This window comes from Rutidosis leptorrhynchoides, chromosome 10, assembly GCF_046630445.1.
Source record: "Rutidosis leptorrhynchoides isolate AG116_Rl617_1_P2 chromosome 10, CSIRO_AGI_Rlap_v1, whole genome shotgun sequence".
Taxonomy (NCBI): domain Eukaryota; kingdom Viridiplantae; phylum Streptophyta; class Magnoliopsida; order Asterales; family Asteraceae; genus Rutidosis; species Rutidosis leptorrhynchoides.
In genome coordinates, this window is record NC_092342.1 from 22002197 (window position 1) to 22009361 (window position 7165).

The window sequence follows — 7165 nt, forward strand, 5'->3', positions numbered from 1 at the left end:
TCAATATATATTATCTCGAATCAATCCACGACCTAGTGTATACAAGTCTCAGACTCGATCACAACTCAAAGTATATATATTATTTTGGAATCAACCTCAACCCTGTATAGCTAACTCGAGCATTACCGCATATAGAGTGTCTATGGTTATTCCAAATAATATATATAGATGACGTCGATATGATATGTCAAAACATTGTATACGTGTCTATGTTCTATCAAGATTACATAATATATGTTAGAATACATGTGTAATAGAATATAAGTTAGTTAAGTTATGATTTGTATAGATTTGTTACAAATTTCACGTAGCTACAATAAGCAAAATTATCCAATCTTGTTTTACCCATAACTTCTTCGTTTTAAATCCGTTTTGAGTTATTCAAGTTGCTATGGTTTCATAATGAACTAAAATTTATGAAACTAAACAGAAAAATATAAGTTTATAGTCAGAAATACAAGTTACAAGTCATTTTTGTAGAGGTAGTCATTTCAGTCGAAAGAACGACGTCTTGATGACCATTTTGAAAAACATACTTCCACTTTGAGTTTAACCATGATTTTTGGATATAATTTCATGTTCATAAGAAAAATCATTTCTCCAGAAGTATAGCTTTTAAATCAAAGTTTATCATAGTTTTTAATTATCCAAACCAAAACAACCCCCGGTTTCGTTACGACGGCATATGTCCGATTTTACGGTGTTCTTCGTGTTTCCAAGTTTTAAATCATTAAGTTAGCATATCATATAGATATAGAACATGTGTTTAGTTGATTTTAAAAGTTAAGTTAGAAGGATTAACTTTGTTTGCGAACAAGTTTAGAATTGACTAAACTATGTTCTAGTGATTACAAGTTTAAATCTTCGAATAAGATAGTTATATATATATGAATCGAATGATGTTATGAACATCATTACTACCTCAAGTATAGTAGGTAAACCTACTGAAAGTGACAAGAAATGATATAGCTTCAAAGGATCTTGGATGGCTTGAAAGTTCTTGAAGTAGAATCATGACACGAAAACAAATTCAAGTAAGATTTCTACTTGAATTAAGATTGTTATAGTTATAGAAATTGAATCAAAGTTTGAATATGAGTATTACCTTGAATTATAGAGATAACCTACTGTAAATAACAAAGGTTTCTTGATCTTGGATGATTACTTGGAATGGATTAGAAAGCTTGGAAGTAAACTAGTAAACTTGAAAGTATTCTTGATTTTATGAAACTAGAACTTATAGAATTTATGATGAACACTTAGAACTTGAAGATAGAACTTGAGAGAGATAAATTAGATGAAGAAAATTGAAGAATAAAAGTGTTTGTATGTGTTTTTGGTCTTGACTCATGGATTAGATATAAAGGATATGTAAGTTTGTTTTCTTGTAAATAATTCATGAATGATTTATAATATTTTTGTAATTCTGCTAAATAATTCATACTAGATTACAAAGAATGGTTTCCACATGTTTGATGAATCATTAAGGCTGCTAAGGAGCTGATCATTGAGTGTATATACCAATAGTATATACAACTAAAAGCTGGGTATTGTACGAGTACGAGTATCAAACGAATACGAGTAGAATTCTTGATGAAAATGTATGAGAATGCAATTGTAACCAATTTTGTTAAGTACAAGTATTTTGATACGTGTCTTGAAGTCTTCCAAAAGTGTATTAATACATCTTAATACACTACATGTATATACATTTTAACTGAGTCGTTAAGTCATCGTTAGTCGTTACATGTAAGTGTTGTTTCGAAACCTTTAAGTTAACGATCTTGTTAACTGTAATTGATCCATTGTTATTATACTTAAATGAAATGTTAAATTGTTATGTTAACATAATAACATGGTGTATGAATATATCTTAATATCATATATATATATATATATATATATATATATATATATATATATATATATATATATATATATATATATATATATGTTAAAATACTATTACAACGATAATCGTTACATATATATATTGTTTCGAAATCCTTAAGTTAGTAGTCTCATCTTACTTGTGTAGTTCATTGTTAATACACTTAATGATATAATTAATTATCATTTTATTATGTTAAACATAGTGTGTTCATATCATAATACAATACATATGTATTTATTTTAATTAAAACGTTGTTATAACGATAATCGTTATATATATAGTTTCGAGTTTCTTAATTCAATAGTCTCATTTTCATGTATGTAACTCATTGTTAATATACTTAATGAGATACTTACTTATCATAATCTCATTTTAGATATATATATATATATATATATATATATATATATATATATATATATATATATATATATATATATATATATATATATATAGATATACATATATATATATATATACATATATATATATATATATATCCATATATATATATATATCATCATGTAGTTTTTACAAATGTTTAACGTTCGTGAATCGCCGGTCAACTTGGGTGGTCAATTGTCTATATGAAACTTATTTCAATTAATCAAGTCTTAACAAGTTCGATTGCTTAACATGTTGGAAACATTTAATCATGTAGATATTAATTTCATTTAATATATAATCATGGAAAAGTTCGGGTCACTACAGTACCTACCCGTTAAATAAATTTCGTCCCGAAATTTTAAGCGGTTGGAGGTGTTGATGCATCATCTGGAAATAAGTGCGGGTATTTTTCTTCATCTGATCTTCACGTTCCCAGGTGAACTCGGGTCCTCTACGAGCATTCCATCGAACCTTAACGATTGGTATTTTATTTTGCTTAAGTCTTTTAACCTCACGATCCATTATTTCGACGGGTTCTTCAATGAATTGAAGTTTTTCATTGATCTGGATTTCGTCTAAAGGAATAGTGAGATCTTCTTTGGCTAAGCATATCTTCAGATTCGAGATGTGAAAAGTATTATGTACGCCGGCTAATTGTTGAGGTAATTCAAGTCGATAAGCTACCTGTCCAACACGGTCAATAACCTTGAATGGCCCAATGTATTTCGGGTTTAGTTTTCCTCGTTTTCCAAAATGAACAACACCTTTCCAAGGTGATACCTTAAGCATGACCATGTCATCAATTTCAAATTCTATATCTTTTCTTTTACTGTCCGCGTAGCTCTTTTGTCGACTTTGGGCGATTTCCAATCGTTGTTGAATTTGAATGATTTTCTCGGTAGTTTCTTGGATAATTTCTGGACTCGTAATCTATCTATCCTCCACCTTGTTCCAACAAATTGGAGACCTGCACTTTCTGCCATAAAGTGTCTCAAATGGTGCCATCTCAATACTCGAGTGGTAATTGTTGTTGTAGGAAAACTCTGCTAACGGTAGATGTCGATCCCAAATGTTTTCAAAATCAATAACATATGCTCGTAACATGTCCTCAAGTTTCTGTATCGTCCTTTCACTCTGCCCATCAGTTTGTGGATGATAGGCAGTACTCATGTCTAGACGAGTCCCCAATGCTTATTGCAACCTCCGCCAGAACCTTGAAATAAATATGCCATCCCTATCAGAGATAATAGAGGCTGGTATTCCGTGTCTGGAGACGACTTCCTTCAAGTATAGTCGTGCTAACTTTTCCATTTTGTCATCTTCTCTTATTGGTAGAAAGTGTGCTGACTTAGTGAGACGATCGACTATTACCCAAATTGTATCATAACCACTTGCAGTCCTCGGCAATTTAGTAATGAAATCCATGGTAATGTTTCCCATTTTTATTCTGGGATTTCTGGTTGTTGAAGTAGACCTGATGGTTTCCGAAGTTCAGCTTTAACTTTAGAACAAGTTAAGCATTCTCTACATATGTAGCAATATCAGCTTTCATACCTGGCCACCAAAAATGTTTCTTGAGATCTTGGTACATCTTCCCCGCTTCGGGATGTATTGAGTATCTGGTTTTATGTGCTTTCCTAAGTACCATTTCTCTCACATCTCCAAACTTTGGTACCCAAATTCTTTCAGCCCTATACCGGTTTTCATCTTCCCGAATATTAAGATGTTTCTCCGATTCTTTGGGTATTTCATTCTTTAAATTTTCCTCTTTTAAAACTCCCTGTTGCGCCTCCTTTATTTGAGTAGTAAGGTTAGTACGAATAATTATATTCATAGCTTTTACCCGCATAGGTTCTCTGTCCTTTCTACTCAAAGCGTCGGCTACCACATTCGCCTTCCCCGGGTGGTAATGAATCTCAAAATCGTAATCATTCAACAACTCAATCCACCTACGCTGCCTCATGTTCAGTTGTTTCTGATCAAATATATGTTGGAGACTTTTGTGGTCGGTATATATAATACTTTTGACCCCATATAAATAGTGCCTCCATGTCTTTAATGCAAAAACAACAGCGCCTAATTCCAAATCGTGAGTCGTATAATTTTGCTCGTGAATCTTCAATTGTCTGGACGCATAAGCAATTACCTTCGTTCGTTGCATTAATACATGATAGTGCTCCAAATGAACATATATTTAGGCACAATATCCTTCTAATATGTAAAGCTTTTGGTTGCAATTGTTCTATTTTTATGTAATATTCGTTTAAATAAATAAGTGCGAAGACAAAAGAAGAAAACGACGATTTGAAGACGCAAATGACCAAAAAGCTCAAATGTACAAGATATAATTCAAGTGGTTCAATTTATTGATGAGAAACGTCCAATAATGATAAGAGTACAAGCTGCAAAACGCAAAGTACAAGTATTAAATAGTACGCAAGGACGTTCGAAAATCCAAAACCGGGACATGAACCAACTTTCAACGCGCGACGCAACGGAGCTAAAATGACAAGTCAACTATGCACATGAATATAATATAATATATAAATAATTCTTAAAATTATATATATATTATATTATATAATAAAACGTCGGCAAAACAAGAAAACAAAAGTAGTTGGCCTGATCCAGCTGGCCATGCGATCGCATGGCCAGGATGCCTAAAATCCATGCGATCGCATGGAGGGAAAATCCTGGCCAAGTCTATAAATCGAGCAGTTTTTGGACGAATTTTACACACATCTTTTTCTTTTCCTTCTCTGTCCTTGCAACGCTACGCGATTAATCACCACTGTAAGCTATATTCTTCCTTTTTAAATTAATGTATCGTAACTAAGTTATTATTATGCTTATTTGAGCCAAAGTAATCATGATGTTAGACTAAATATTAAGACAGGGTTATTAGATTTTGTACCATAATTAAGGTTTGGACAAAAGACCGACACTTGTGAACATTGGACTATTGACTATTAATAAATAGGGGGTATTGTCTAATCGAATGACAACTCATTGAAACTTGTCGAACCTATCTTCAAATTAGTTAATCTAATAATTATTAAAATGATTATGTATGTTCTATTTAGTGACGTTTATACGACATGTTTTACGATCATTTAATTAATTATTCGGGTTGGGTAATTGATTATTCATTCTGATCAAGTCGGTAAATTAATATTCATATCTCATTAAAACAGGGGTGGATTACATACAAGGATAATTGGTGTAATTGTTAACAAAGTATTAAAACCTTGGATTACACGTAGTCGATAACCTGGTGTAATTATTAAACAAAGTATTAAAACCTTGTTACAGTTCAAATCCCTAATTAGTTGGAATATTTGACTTTAGGAATAAGGTTAATTTGACGAGCATTTTATAATTATGACCGATGGACTATTATGGACAAAAAAAACCAGATAGGTATCAAATAAATCCAGGACAAAGGACAATTAACCCAGATAAATAAATTAAAATCAAAACGTCAAACATCATGATTACAGAAGTTTAAATAAGCATAATACTTTTATTTCATATTTCATCGTACCTTTATTTACTGTCATTTTAATTACTGCAATTTACTTTATCGCAATTTAAATTCTGTCATTTATATTATCGTCATTTATCTTTACGCTTAACATATTAAATTGACAAACCGGTCATTAAATGGTAAAAACCCCCTTTTATAATAATATTACTATATATAATTATATATATTTTATATAAATATAGTTGTAAAAAAATATAGCGTTAAACTTGGCTAGCTCCCTGCGGAACGAACCGGACTTACTAAAAACTACACTACTGTACGATTAGGTACACTACCTATAAGTGTTGAAGCAAGGTTTAGGTATTTCCACTCTATAAATAAATAAATAACTCGTGTAAAATTGTATCGTATTTAATAGTATTTCGTAGTAAAAATATAACTATTTCGTATACACCTCGCATAACATCAAGTATTTTTGGCGCCGCTGCCGGGGACACCGAAGCGAAACGCTATTAAAAAAAAGATTTTTATTAAGCTTTAATTCATTTTTATAAAAATACGTTTTATATAATACAATCAAAAAAAAAAAGAAAAGGAAAAATATATTTCTATATTTTTAAGTTTAGTTAAATTTAAAAAGTTTATATTTCTTTTTATTATGAAAAGTTATAAAAACTAATAAGTAAATTTTTCTTATTTATAAGTTTTATATAAATATTTTACAAAAATATAAAACAGAAAAAAAAAATTATAAAAGTAATCGGGCCGATCACTGTAGCAGCCCAACTTTATGGCCTGGTATCCAATCTCATGCGATCGCATGAGCCCAGGCCTTGAAACCCATGCGACCGCATGGTCCCTTCTGACACGCCAGGTTTGACCTGGTACTGCATTAATTACGGAGTATTATTAATTATTATTATTATTATTAAACCCTAATTAGGGTTAATTATTATATTAATTAGTTTTAGTTTTATTTATTTTATATTTTTAAGTTATAATTAGTTTTATTAATATAATAAATTAATACTTTTATAAAATAATAATATAAAAATAATATTTTTATAAAAATTGTATTTTTATAACTTTAAGTTTTATTTTTGTATTTTATATAGTTTAATTCGTAATTTATATATTTTTCATTCGTAATTAGTTTTAAGACTAGTATTTTGCCGTAGTTATTTTTATTTCTAGATTTTTAGGCTTTGCCGTAAAATCCCTTAAGTGCTTTTTCTTTAGACTAAGATTTAGGTGCTTTAGAATTTTGCGACGCCGTTTTAAGATTTTAGTACTTTTTAAGTTATTGCCGTTTTGGATATAGAATTCCTTTTAAGCTTTAATACCTTTAGACGTAAGTTTTAATTTTTAGTTTTTAGACTTTTAAGTTTCGACGCTAC